Source organism: Conger conger, chromosome 8 (genome assembly GCF_963514075.1).
Source record: "Conger conger chromosome 8, fConCon1.1, whole genome shotgun sequence".
NCBI classification, from domain to species: domain Eukaryota; kingdom Metazoa; phylum Chordata; class Actinopteri; order Anguilliformes; family Congridae; genus Conger; species Conger conger.
Window position 1 is genome coordinate 47,230,645 of NC_083767.1, and position 15,002 is coordinate 47,245,646.

The following is a 15,002-nucleotide window of genomic DNA, read 5'->3' on the forward strand; positions in this document are numbered from 1 at the left end:
AAATGTCAGAGATTATTACTAATGAATCGGCCACCAAGGGATTTCCTCTCTCCCTGCTGATCTGTTTAATTGGGGGCTTAAAATCTGAGTCAATTATTTACAACCAACAGTGCACTGAGCCTCTCTCACTTCTTAGTTAAAAGATTAATCTGAAATAAGCCCTTTGCAGCCTTTGGTTGTATAATTAAAGCTAATATCTACAAAAATGATTCTACAGAGCAGGATGTTAGCAATTTGACAACCGCTGTTGAAAATAATACTTCAGCACGGAGGGAGACAGTGTTCCCCTTGGAAACAGGAAAAGAGCTACGTGACTCACTGACCAATCACAAAGAGACGTCTCGAATAAGACATCCATCCATTCTCTAGTCTTAAGATCAACACTTTGCACACATCAAAAGGAAAATACAGAACCTTGTACTTAATATACTGTCTAGCACATTTCAAATGCTTCTAAAAGCAAACTACTTATTTACTGAGCATAGGAAAGCACGATAAATATTATATGTGTTTCAATGTGCATGCAAAAATGGCGTGAGTATCAGTGCAGGTAATGGAGCTCAGGAGACCAAGGGGACATTCACGAAGATAAACGATTGCAAGTGCTGTGGAAAACTACACCCACCAAGTTGTCGATTCGGGGGGAATTATTTAAAGTAATTATGCAAATGAACACAGCCGCAAAATATCGCTTACACTATTAAAAGCTCATCTTGCTCAAGGAAAAAACACCTACGACCTGCAGTAATCTAGGAAAGAGCGGCGTGTTAATATCCGCAGCAGGGAAGAAGGGTCGGCACACTGGAAAATCTGGCCCATGAGATTTCACCTCCGAGGCCAGCAGTGTGGGGACATGCTTCTGTACTGTAGAGATGCCATAAGAGTGTGTGTGTGTGTGTGTGTGTGGGGGGGGGGTTCAGGCAGTGCTGTTATAATATAATGGCCATTTCGGTCAATAACAGCTTAAAACTAATTTATCCGCATAGGCCCATAAACTTTATGATTATGATTATGGCCGATGTGATGACAAAACATACATATGCCCGCGAGGCGATGCAGTCGATTCACCGCTGATGCTGTCAATTACTGTAAGAGGAAAAAGTACTGCTGAAAACGTCAGAGTCACCCAAAGCTCTTATTCATTATTTATTTTAAACAAACTTTTAGTGTGTTTAGGAAGGTGTCATCATCGAGATGAGCCAACATGGACGGTCAAATGCTGGTCATTGATATGAGCCCTATATCATGCAGTCTCAACTCCAGGTCATCACCATCACCATCACCATAACTGCCAAACTTGGACGCTCATAGGTTTTTAATTATGTATTCCTCCTACATGGATACCCAAGTAGAACACAAAAATATTCCCTGTAACTGAATTTGTATTAGCTGATGCTGAAAACATCTCCTTCCAGCGGCAATTATACCAGTCAAGTCAATGTTTTCCCAAGGCAGCAAAAAAACACATAATTATCTCTCTCATATTTGTGACCAGCATGAATAAATTGAATCAGGTAGTTCTTACGCATTTATCTGCATACAGCCTTACAACTGTTAATTCATTACGCCAACAAAAAAAAACCTAACCAGAAAAATTCAGAATTTTTTTGGACATTTAATGGACACTAAATTCAGGTGCACCGCTTGAGTAACGATGGGCATTCCCTCTAATGTGTCTGATGGTTTTGTAGCAGGTGCAATAGAACAGCACATATAAAATGTATGTTTACTATAAAGATTAATGTATGAATAATATTTAGTTCTTATCCCACAGGTGTCCATTACAGATGGCTCAGTCAATCAATCATATCCATTTGTTGTTCATGTGAACAGCGAGAGACATAATTCAAAGCCCACAGCACATATACCTCCATTAGCATACACAACAGCTGCTTCCATAGGATGAGATCCATGTCTCCCTGGGGATAACCCATAATTCTGTGAACCCCCCCCCCCCACACACACACACACACACACACACACACACATAAATACACAAACATGCACACGCATACAAGCAATGCAGTAACTTAACTTCACCATATTATATTTGCAAATATGAACAAATATACAGTATTTGTCCACTGAAACATACAGTCCCCTCCAAAAGTATTGGAACAGCAAGGTAAATTCCTTTGTTTTTGCAACACACTCAAGACAATTGAGTTTGAGGTCAAATGTACAAGACATGGCAGATATTACCTATTTCCTGGTATTTTCCTCTAGATTTGTTAAACAATTTAGAACATATCATCTTAGGTGAGCAAAAACAAACTTGCTTGCTGACTTTTGGAGGGGACTGCATATAAAGTTATATATAAAACTTTAGCAATGTGCAAGTTTATACACCACTATAAAAACTGCACTGCGTTATTACTGTCTCTATACATCTCCACTGTTTGTCTTCACTAAATAAACTGAATGAATAAACATGGATTGATAAGCCCATTAAGAGCACAAGCAGATTCTCAAACAACAGGACGCTACAGTGAAATTAACAGCATTCTTCAATAAAGCCCCCAAGCTCAGTAAAGAAAGTGTACACAGGGCTGCATTTCAGAAATGATTTTAATTAGAAGACATTCTAATAAGAGTTTTAATTATAACTGAACCCTTATCAGGGAAAAGCATTTAGCAACATGGTGCTATGCAACCTAGGACATGAACCTATCAGTTAGCAAGGCTCTATTATAAAAAGCCTCATCGAGGGTTTACGGCTAATAGCGATCTTCATTTTTTAGGAGGCAGGAGTTCACAGCAATTGCCGTTCTTTGGTCGGCTAATTAGCTTCAATCATAATAAAGGGATTCATTTGCCTCCTACAAGCCACATGATTGACTAAATTCCTGATCATTATTCATCATGTTGCTTGCCCAGAAAGAACATTAGCATGCGTTAGCATGGTGAGGACTGGTATTGGCCAGGGATAGCAGAGAGAGATTTCACAGGCAGCCATAGTGGGGGCGACGCTGGTCTGCATTATCAATACATTAACACTGATTAGAATAATTAACAGCATTTCGCTGGTGCAAAATAGTTTGCATTGTTAAATGAGCCAGTGACTGGTATCACACATCAGCTCAACACACTATAAGGATGGTGAGGCCCTACTCTTGTGTCTTTGTTGTTACTTAATCAGTCTGGAGAATCCCAGGAGAGGGCACACCAAATGAAAAACTCAGTACTGAACAGTTTCATTGAGCCATTTGGCTCGAGCATGAAATCCAGAACAGTAAACATAAAGGTTTTTCCAGTACATCAGAATTGGGATCCGCCCAGTCCTGAGCATGAAAACAAAAACAACTTTGAAAGAAGCGAAGGGAAAAGTTTTGGAAAAGTACTTCCCTGGTCAGAATTTTGCGTGCGTCTGTGTGTGCGTGCCACGGAGGTTTCTTAGTGGATGCACTGAAACGCGACAATAACAATTTTGCCACTTGAGACTCAGAGAAAGACATGTGCCGGCTGAGCGTGTGGCAACTTTCTCGCATGAGTTCAGTTCATCCATTAACTAGCAAATAGGAAGCAGAGGACCACCACAGCTCCCAACCGCCAACATGAGCACATCGCTCCTGGGACCCGGACTGATGTGTTTGCAGCTGAAGCTATATTAGAGCGTACACTCAACACCCATTCACTCAGGACCTCTCCTGCTTACGTGTGGAGATCAGTGGAAAACATGAACACGCTCAGAGAAAAGAAGTTTCCCCCACTGCTCTCCCAGGTTTCAAAACCGGAGCATTCATCCTGCAGCTTGTGGCACGCGGATGGAGACTGACGGTAATCATGTTTTTGACCCTGTGGGAAGTAAACACTATAAAACTATAAAACACAGGGCGGCGAGGCAGTTGGGTGACAAGTGAAGATTCACATCGTGTAGCGGAGGAGTAATGCAAGTGCCCTCGAGCCTGGCTTGTTCGGAAACAACATCGGAAAGCTGGCAGGCTCAACATCATTTCAAAACCAATAACGTTACCCTCTTCTTGACTTCAGCAGAGAGGAGGATAAGCAAATTTACAAGATATTGGATTTCAGTCACTTTTTGAACCCTCTATGAAGAAGCACAGTTGTAAAGGAAATGGGACAGGATGTGAAAGATAATGACATTTCGCTGTTTTTGCATGTATATTTATGAAGAAACTACACAAGAGCTCCTCAGCGGAGGTACAGGAAATGATATGTGGTGAAAGTAAAAATGCTGTAAAAATGCAGAGGCGGTTCCAGAACAGCCTCCTCCACCGGAACATCTGATGGTAGCATCACAGGTTAACAGCGCGTTGCGTTTTAGACAGCTGCGACTTTGACAGCTCCGCTGTCTGGTGAGAGATCTGGACTTGCAGCAGGGAGCCCTTCTGGAGCGGCAGAGAGTCCATTCACAGGAACTCATTTACATTCACAGCTCATTCGGCTTCTGTTCGCACAAGGAGGATAACGCGACGCTCTCAAACCCCATATCGCCCTATTAGCTGCCCTCAAACCCCGTGCAGACAGCAATTTTCCATAACGCTGCATCGTTCAAGTGATATCACACTTCTGTGATACAACATTAAGTACTGGTCCATCTCCCTTGCCTGGAGTTCAAATTAAGCAGTTTCTCAAGAAGAGTCTTTGAAGCCACTTTTATTTAAAAAATCAGTCACGTTTGCACTACTTCAACTTATCAAACTAGGGAAGTGCCAACTTCGTTCTTGTCTGAATTGACATAAGAGCTCATAAAATATGACCACATTCATGGCCAAGCAAAAGCTGGCTGACAATGATGGCGGGTAAGGTATATGAATAATTTCTTGAATCAAATGACTATGGAAATATAAGACTGAAATCAGATCAGCCATCTGATCATCAGATAATAACCCCCACGGCATTGGCTGCCAATAATGGGCCAGTAAGGATTTTCTTCTCCTTGGCAGCAGTTGAACAACTTGACTGTACAGAGATGCTTCTGGAATTAGCTGAACACAGCTGAAAAACCCCTTCACACATTACACCTCACTAATTAAACACCACAGCCTTTGTTATTATTATTATCGTTATGTAAAACATGAGGAAGTAAGATGCTAAGCTTAACTAGCTGCATAAGCGGTCCGCACTGCAGTATGATGGCTAAAGCTCCATTGCAGAAGGTAGTTAGCTTTCAACATCTGCACGCTACTTTTTTACATAAGAGACAACATTTCTGTATATAGCAAAACTATATAAAGTGTGATGTTTCCATTTAGTAATCCAAAGGGCAATGAAATCACCCAAGTGTGAGTTAAATGATAAATGGAAATGAGACTAGGAAAAGGTATCAGAGAAAATATGTTGCAGTTATGTGCACAAGTTAATAGGAGTTAATAGCCCTAACTTGGAAAGACTATTTCTGGTGTCTTGCAGGAACCTGTAAAGCAAATTGCCAGCCTGTTCTTAAGACCACACTGTGAGGCCTGTGAGAATTAGACAGTCACGTGGGGCTGAGCCAGATTCTGAGAAGATTCTAAAGACACAGTGGTTTTATTCTGTCACTGCTTGAGACTGGAGTATATTGTTGGGGCAGTGAAGTAAAAGAGCAACATTTCTGTTGTGAAAGATCTCTCAGTCCTTTGATAGATATTGAGGAATGTCTGCTGTATGCAAGACTGGTAGACTTGCTGTAGAACACTGGTTAGGAGGTCAGCACATAGTGCCATGCACTAGAAATCCTGACTAGGAACTCTCTTTAAGAATGAGCTGGGAGTATTTGGGTGCCTCATTTGGTGAAGGGTTCTCATTCTAGTGCATGAATGAGCACCGTAGCCCTGTAGCCTGGGACCAAATCCTAACCATGCTTTTAGTACTGTAAGAAAATGTGAGTCCCAAGTATTCAACAGGTTAACTGCTGTAAATGTTGCGGGGGTAACTACCAATTTAATCCTCACCTGCTGCACAGAGACTGTTGACCCTATCCTTGTTTTTCCCTGACACCGATTTGCTTCAATCTTCCATGTTGTGGCTGATGCTTGCCTTCCAGGATGCAGAAGTGTGGTTACATAATGAATATGGGCCATTATATCAACACCAGAACATACAGTAATCATAGCCATTGTTTTTCAATTTAGAAAATTACAAACTGTAATAAATGCTCAATTGCTCAGGACACATAACATCAAGCGCAGGCAAACTAGCCATCTAATCTTCATAATACTCAAACCCACTTTAGTTTATTGGACTTGGGAGTAGGAGATTGTTTTTTACTTGCTGCCATCTACAAAAGGGCACCTTCCAGTAAGAATCAAGAAGATCAGCTTGTATTTTAGATTAAAAAAACACAATTGTGTGTGCATATAGTAGCTTCTCTAATGATGTATTTACATTACTGCATCATAAATCTGAAACAGGCTACTTTATTAGTTCATTATCTTTATGAACAAAACTGATCAGGAAATTGAGTCTACCACGTACTTGTTCAACAGTACAGTATACCTTACAAACGCAGCCAAAATGTATTTTTTCTGCAAGTATCAATAACTAGTACTGGGATGCACTGCCAGGCAGCAATTTTTTATAGCTAGCTAGCAAGCTGTTGATGCCCTTCATAAAAATAAATAGCAAAACACATGCAAACTGATTATTTTCTTGTGAGATAATAAATACAGTAGTTCTACCACATATTGCTTAATAATGTACAATAATGTGAAATAAATTGTCCCAGTCTTGCATGTGCCTGTATGAGTCAGAACATCATAAAAACAACACAATATCAATTCCAGACCATTATAAAAGACATTCAATACAGTCAGACATACAGCCATTTCAGTCAAAAGACACGTTTTGGAAAGCACACAAGATAATAACATGATTAAATATTGATTGGACACAATGTACAATTGCCTTATTAGGACATGGTAACCAGCCATCATCAACCTTTAATTTGAAAAGCAAAGTCCATGTTATTCATCATATATAAAATTAAAGGTTGAACAACAATCAAGACTTACTTGTTCAACTACGAAGATTAACGCGCCGGGGACAAAGGTACTTCCGTCACTACTGTACGTGACAATATGCCATGCTCACTCGGCATTGTCCATCCTTCAATCTACCCATCCATCCATTACCAAACCCACTTATTGGACAGGATTGCGGGGAGGATGGGGGCAGGTGGGAGGAAGGTGTGGATACTCTGTTAGCACGGACTGGCCGAGAGGCAGAAATAAACTTGCCAATCCATCCAAGGGCACAATTGGCTTTGTGTCGTACTTTATTTAATGCTTAATTAAAAAGTACCTTTCACCAAGATCTTGCAAGGGAGACCTGGCATGAAAGCAATATAAGCAATTCTATAACACAATTATTGATCAAAAGTATACATTACTGTACAAACATTGTTGGACTTTGTGAGTCTTGTTCTTGGAGTCTTGCTAACATTATATATAACAGTGCATGAACGCTTTTGATACAACCACCTGCAGGTAATAATTGGCTCTGAAATTCAAAGCAGCATATAGCACGTACTGTGAGCACTGCCAATTTCATAATTGCAAATGAGATCAAATGGTTATAGATGGCAGTGCTCTTTGTATCGAAGAAAGGGAATTTGGCAGTTTTCAGCAGGATACAGAAATGCCCTTTGAATGAAACGTTTTGTGAATGAAAATAATTATTGAGACATTTGCAGTGTGCCTGAGGTCCACTGCAGCAGTCTTGGACAGAACCATTAGGAGCACTGTGACTGCACACTCCCACAGTACAATATATGGAAGGGCGAAATGCCAGGCTGCTCGTCCACAGAAAATGGCATTATTATCTGGAAAGAATGGATGAACTCTTTTAATTAAAGGGAGAGGTGCTTCAGCCATGAGTCCCAAAGCTCGCCTAAGAGCGCCCACGAGAATAAAAGAAGCTAAGCATTTTTCAGGGTGCGGATGCTGCAATGAATGTCAGCAATCCTGCAATACTCCCCTCACAGCTACATACACACATACAATGAGCACCCACGCACCCGCACACGCACACACACGTGCGCACACGCGCACACACGCACGCACACACGCAGTCAGAGCTTGAAAGGCAAATCTGAAATCTTCGGTCCATCTAAACAGCTCCCTGGTGTCCACACCAATAGCAAATCCACTTTCATGCCATAATGTGCCTTCTTGGAGACGCATATCTATGGAGAGCAGAGGCGCCTCAAGGAGATCCTATGCTTCCACAACACGGGGAAATGCATTGAGATTCGATAACTGAAACAGAAAAGTGCACCTCTTGTTCTAATGAGGGAAATAGGCTTTAGAATGGAAGGCAGCACACGTTTGCTGCAGCAATTGAAATTTGCTGCAATTGACATTTGACCTGAAAACATGATTTTAATGACGTGTGACATCATACGCGCGGATCGCGGTCTAGCGCGGCGCAGGTTGGTGCTGGTTAACGGAAATGAGGAACACGGTTAAATTGATCGTCGCTGATTCCAAGGCTCACTTCCCACCCGGAAAATGGCTGGGTGCCATGAATTCATTGCCCTTTCCCAGAGCAGGTTCTCCAGTGCATTGTCTCACAACATAAATCATACCGAGAGCTCTCAGAAGTCCCAGCCTGTTCATTTAATTATGCACACAGGTAAGAGGCAAATAACCTTGTAGCTCAGATGCATCCAGACAAAGTCTAAAAATAATTATGTGTAGAGACACGATTGTGTCTGGTGACAGACTCATTTTCCAGCCACAAGCAGGCGCAGGGAAAGTGGATGATTTCATAAAGACAGTGAGAATGACCACACTTACATGCGCACCATTATTTCAACCATATTCAGAATGTTTAAGCAGTCCAGTTATGATACAGTCCAGTTATGATACAGGCCATGTACAGTAAACACCCTATTCCCAAAAGCAAAACCTAATTAAGCCGATATTCTGAATTGGCAAAATCAGAGTAAGATGCATATACCTCAAATAATCCAAATGAGAAGCATGTAAAAATCTTACTCTGTTTACAACTCTTAAACACAGTCGGCTCATGTACACATTTGCAAGTTGTATTGAAGTCAGCCAGCTTTAGTTAACTGTAGGCCTGAGCTAGCCAGGTCATAGCTGGAGCCAACCACATGATTTAGCATTCGGAGCAAAATGAATAATAACTGGCGGCTGTGTGGCTGACACTTGTTGATTTTGGTGTTGTTTTGCAGTAAAATGGCACATGGCAGATGAGCAAAAGATGTAAGAGAGAAGCAGAGGAAAAGATTAATTCACCGTTCTGTAAGTGCTTAATTAGCACCACCGGAGGGAGGGAGTTAGACAAAATGCAAATGGACGACACGCTGTTCCATCACACCAATACGTGAGTACCATCTTCAGTTCTGCTCAAAAAACCATTTGTATTTTGTTTAATTGATCTACATTACTAATTTGTTTGATCATTCTCATAGGCAGCCAGCCAATCACTGGCTCACACAAACATGGATCTTTCAGCTATGACAAATGTATAATCTCGTTTTACTTAACACCAATGTGGATAGCTGGCTGCTCCACGATAAACATGGACTCGATATGAACTAATATGACAGCTATATTTGTTCCTTTTTGTATCATTTTTGCTATCTATATAGCTTAATGTATGAATATTGGATTGCCTTTAATATGTATGTTTGATGATGGGCTACACATTGTAGGCTACTGTTTATATACATTCATTCAAAAATAAGTATTTGATTGTACTCTTCAAGGGTTCTGAATTTCTGTTTACACTAGGACTCGGAACTGTATTGTCCTCTCAGGTCTACTTTTGCACTTGTTCTTGTGATTGATTTGCACTTTGTTGTACGTCGCTCTGGATAAGAGTGTCTGCTAAATGCCACGTAATGTAATGTAATGTAAAAAGTATTTTCTGTTTGTTCCATCTGAGCTTTCACTGTGGGATAGTGAATGCTGCTTTAGATAACCTGTTATGATGGAACAATATTAAGAAAAAACGTAAACTGAATGCATTGTTCTGTATTCCTATATAAGTGGTGCTACATACAGTAATTTTTCTGTCATTAGTTTACCTAACTGTGTGTGTGTGTGCACGCATTTGTGTCAGGCAAAAGCAGGCTCAGCAGCAGACTGAAAGCTGAGGCCTAGCCGTAGCTAGCGAAGGTCTCACCACCCCCACAGAAAGATGAAGCATCCCCTGCATGCCACTGCTTAACTCTTCTGCAACAGAACAAAGTAAATAAATACACAAGCTAGGACTAAGTAAAGATGCAAAAGAAAACAATAAAATAAAATAAGCCATGAAATCAGTGATGCATATCCTAGATTGCAAGTGACGGTACTTCTGCTCCAAGTCTCCAACGATGCCAAGTTGCGAAATGCGAGCAATGGTATTTATAGGGCGGTCTCAGAATGGTATTTATAGAGCGGACTTTATCGAGGGGACTTAGATGGTTGCGTCTAGCCTATCATGCAGCAGATTTTATAAGATCATGTTCCATTCAGCACTGTATACATTCAGTTAAACACAGTGTGCTTCTCATGCATATCAGTCCATAGGAGTCAGACAGAACAACAGTCACATCTGGGAAAAAGACAAGATCCGTGCGGGGAGGTTTGATTCTCTCAGTCTTTGGCTCACTACTTTACTGTGAAAATGTCATGCCGAGCACAAAGCCCTCTCTTCTGGACTGAGGATGGATGTTTTAATCACTGTACTGTACTAAAATAATGAAACATTGTACAGTACATGGACGACATCAAAACTGCACTTTGTATAAGGCAGTAGGAAATAAAAGGAAAGTTGAGTTCAGTTGAAAACACAGAACAAATTGGACACAGGTGGAAGATCAAAGCAATGTGTTTTTTTAGGGCAGTCAATGCGTTAACTCATGCAATTAATTTTAATTATAGTTATTAATTAGAGTGATTAAAGATATGATGGTAGATGGAAATTTTGGTCATAGACAGGATGGTATTATTATGACTATTATTATATAATTAAATGTAGTCATAGATCTGCCCCTCAGGGGACAGAGCCAAAATAAGAAATAGTGCTAAAAAGTGAACGCGCTAATAATTAAAAATGAATCGCATTAGTTAACCCATTAACCTTGACAGCTCCAATTTTAAGGCAAAGAAATAAAACAATACCAGTGCTTCACAGCCTGCTGTATTTAAGGCCACATGCACATGGATGCCAGCCTTCAGCGCTCATGAAAGGACGTAAACACAATATTGGGCTGTGTGTGTGTGTGTGTGTGTGTGTGTGTGTGTATGTGTGTGTGTGTGTGTGTGTGTGTGTACGTGTGGTGTTTGGGTGCCTGTCTGTCTGTCTCTGTCTGCCTGTCTCTCTGAGTCACACAATATACCATCCCGTGTTCAACACCTCTCACAATCATATGTCCAGCAGCATGGTTTAGGAAGTACTGATTTAATGTCAGGGCAGCACAACTGTACCATATCTCATCTAATAGAAGACACCTCTGCTGCTACAGCACATACTGTACCCAGCTGTACTACCTGAAAATCATTTCTTAAATTCCCCAAAGCATCTGCTGAGGATCTGAGATCTCACAATTAAGGTGAGGGTGTTAAAGGACAAGTTGTTCTTTAAATTAATTCAAATAAACACAAATAATTACAGTAGATTGCTACATTGAAACTATAGTGTACAATTTAGTATATAATACATTAATAAAAATCACACACATGACATTGCTTGGTTTAAGGGCTCCTGAGCGACATGGGTGACATGGCTCAGGCAGTAAGAGCAGTCGTCTGGCAGTCGGAGGGTTGCCGGTTCGATCCCTGCCCGGGCTGTGTCGAAGTGTCCCTGAGCAAGACACCTAACCCCCAAATGCTCCTGATGACCTGGTCGGCCCTTGCATGGCAGCGAATGGGTGAATGAGAAGCATCAATTGTACAGCGCTTTGGATAAAGGCGCTATATAAATGCCAACCATTTACCATTCCTGAGAGTCTCAGTCCATGCAGCAGCTGTGACATGTATAACAGGGACTCTGGGATAGTTTTGTCTATCTGTGGTTTAGATGGGCTTATTTTAGCCAGGGTTCTTCCGGTTATTGCTGCATCCATTTCTCCAGACTTTGTGCAAGGGATTAACAAATGACATGTCTCTTCTCCAATGGATGCCAGCTCTCCCACAATGCACTGCATAGCCGGTAGGGTGTACAGAGCGAGCAGTGCTCAGACAACAGCTGCAAAGCTCAGGAGGTGCAGCAGGAACTCCAGAACTACAACTAGTAACAAACTCGGGGGACATGAAAACGATTGGTTAACATAGCCGTGGGAGTGGCCAATTGACTGGAGGACACTCCCCCTCCCATCACAGAGCTGATGTCAGAACGAGGGCAGGAGGGAGGGGCTGGTCTGGACCAAGCCACTCCTACCAGGTTCCAGGATGTGGAATGTGGCCGCCCTGTTGCTAAGTAACTGGGATCTTTCCACAAAGCATGGGGGGTCTTTCTGAAAGCCTGTGAGCATGCAGGAGCACATAAGCACCACCTTAATCACAGTGCCGATAAACTGGGCAACCGTCTGACTACATTTCAGCATCTGCATGAGTCAGACTACAAAGCATTCTTCGGGAAGCATAGCACGATGTGTTTGTAACACAGGCTGGTATGGGGAGTCAGTCAGCCCACAGACATGCCTAGGAGGATATGTTTATTACCAGGGACAAACGAATGAAGCATGGAACGGAAATATCAAGGGTATTATAATAATACAAATTATGATCAAACGCGTGCATTCATTACACAGAGAACGGTAACGAGAAGACAGGTCTGGAATTAATCCAGGCACAACACAATGCATATTTATTTATTTATTTATTTTCTACTCAGTCACACGGTGTATAGCTGCATTCAGATTGTAAATGAGAGGTTAAGTAAATTAAATAGACTCCACCTCAAAAAAAATGAGGGAAGAATAATGCATTAATTTCCTCTGAGGGAAATTTGAGAAACAGCAGTCCAGCTCTCGGATCCAAATTGGACACAGGATGGATACGTGCAATATGTTCAGCTGTCAAACTCTGACATAATGAGCAAGTCCAGGCCCTGGACCAATCACCACTCCTTTCATCTCCTGCCAGCAGCCTGTCATCACTGCGAGATTAAGTAAAGATAAGTTGAATTCCTGCGGTACAGTTGATTAAAACAATTAATCAGCAGTTTGTTATTAACATGCTTAGAGAAGCAATTATAAAGTGGCCCCGCAAAATTTTGTGGTGTTGGGCATTTATGGGGAAGGTAAACAGCTTGAAAAGCTGTGAAAGAAAAATTAGAAAAGGAATTGGTTTGCATCAAGAATAGAATAGAAAATGCTCTCCACAAGAGTCACAAATAATATCCAATCAAATTTAATTAGGCCCTATTGAAAAAGGAGCATTCTGAATTTCTTTCACAGTGTAATTGCAACCAATCGGCGTGCTGCTTCCCAGCACTGTGTAAGCGTGTAGTTTACCCAGGTTGTGTTCACTAATAAAGCCTAACAGTATGTGTGGACAGCTTTACGCATGGGCTATGTGTAGGTACAAATCATGAAGCAGCATATTAGCACTACAGAACAAGACATTCACATTAATCATTGTTATTTTGGGGCTAGGAAATATAGCACAGAGCTTAGTGAGACAGGCTTGCACATCACCGGTTACAACGCTGAGCATTAATACAGCTGATGCCCTCTTCCACAAATCACTTCTTATTTGCTTGCATACACTCAGTGGATATTGAAATATGTACGCAATGAATGTTGCCTTTGGATATGATTGTCTCTAAGGAGAAGGTAGTGTATTTTGTTTCTCTACTGTGGGACTTGCAAGTTTTGTTTAACATAAAGAAGTTTTGTCAAACTACCGCCTACTTTTGGAGACCTGCGTTTAAAGGAGCATTAGTTTGAAGTGCTGAACTTCTTTTTCACCACACTTTCTCAAATTGTACTACACACTGATACTGCATCCAACCACACTCACTGCTACATATATTACATTGGCTCAATCATCAACTGGTAATCACCGTTTAATTACTGTTAATCACACAGACATCTAGTACTTTTACACACTACACTCACACAAACACCCACAGCAAATCACACTACACTCATACAACTGTCTATTGCTGATCACACTACACTCACAGAAGCATCTACTGCTAATCACACTAAACTCACACAAACATCACACTATACTTTCACATTTTCTACTGCTCACGCTACCTGTACCTAAACATCTATTGCTACTGACCTCACACAAACTCAAACAGAGACTAGTAACACTACACACAGCTTCACAACTATAGCTATCTGGAGGAATTCCTAAGCTGATACGCAAATAATGTTGGTAACAGGGCAACAGTACAGACGTGGCAGGTCAGAAGTGGCAGACTTTGTTAGACAGGGTCTCTTGCTCTGTGGCACCATTGGTCAGCTTCAATGATTGATACAACAAATTGCTGTGACATTACAGGAAACGATTTGCATATGTTGGCCTTTAATCGTCTGTTCTTATGACACACAGGGTGCTAAATAAAACCAACAGTGTTAATGGCAAAGGCCTCAGGAGCTGTGTGTGCCCAGCTCATCAACAGCCGTTTAATAGTAGTCCTCCACATATACACACACACACACACACACTGCACGCACACATGCACATTTAGTCACACACATGCACATACATGTACATGCACACACACAGGCAAATGTAGACATGGGCATGGACACACGGGTATATGCACAAGCATGCTGACACACACAGGCTCATTTAGTGATGCACATGCACACATGAGCGCCCATGCACACAGACACACACATACACACACACACAGGTACACATATACCCACACACACACACACACACACACACACACACAGGTACGCATACACACACACGCCCCGCCATAAGGCACGTTAGCATTCTGAACACCGCTTTGCAGTCTGGTTCTGATGCATATCACTACATCGTAATTACAGCAGCTACAGCTGGTCATGCGGCCCCAGATGCGTTCTGCAGCTGACGCCCTGTAAAGATAGCGAGGAAGGCTCGGTTTAAGACCAG

General features: G+C 41.5%; 1 protein-coding gene across 5 annotated transcripts in view; it reads right to left on the reverse strand.

Moving 5' to 3' along the window:
- The window catches only part of cadps2 (Ca++-dependent secretion activator 2), a 126,224-nt gene that overhangs the window by 87,348 nt on the left and 23,874 nt on the right, over positions 1 to 15,002 (reverse strand). The window lies entirely within an intron of this gene.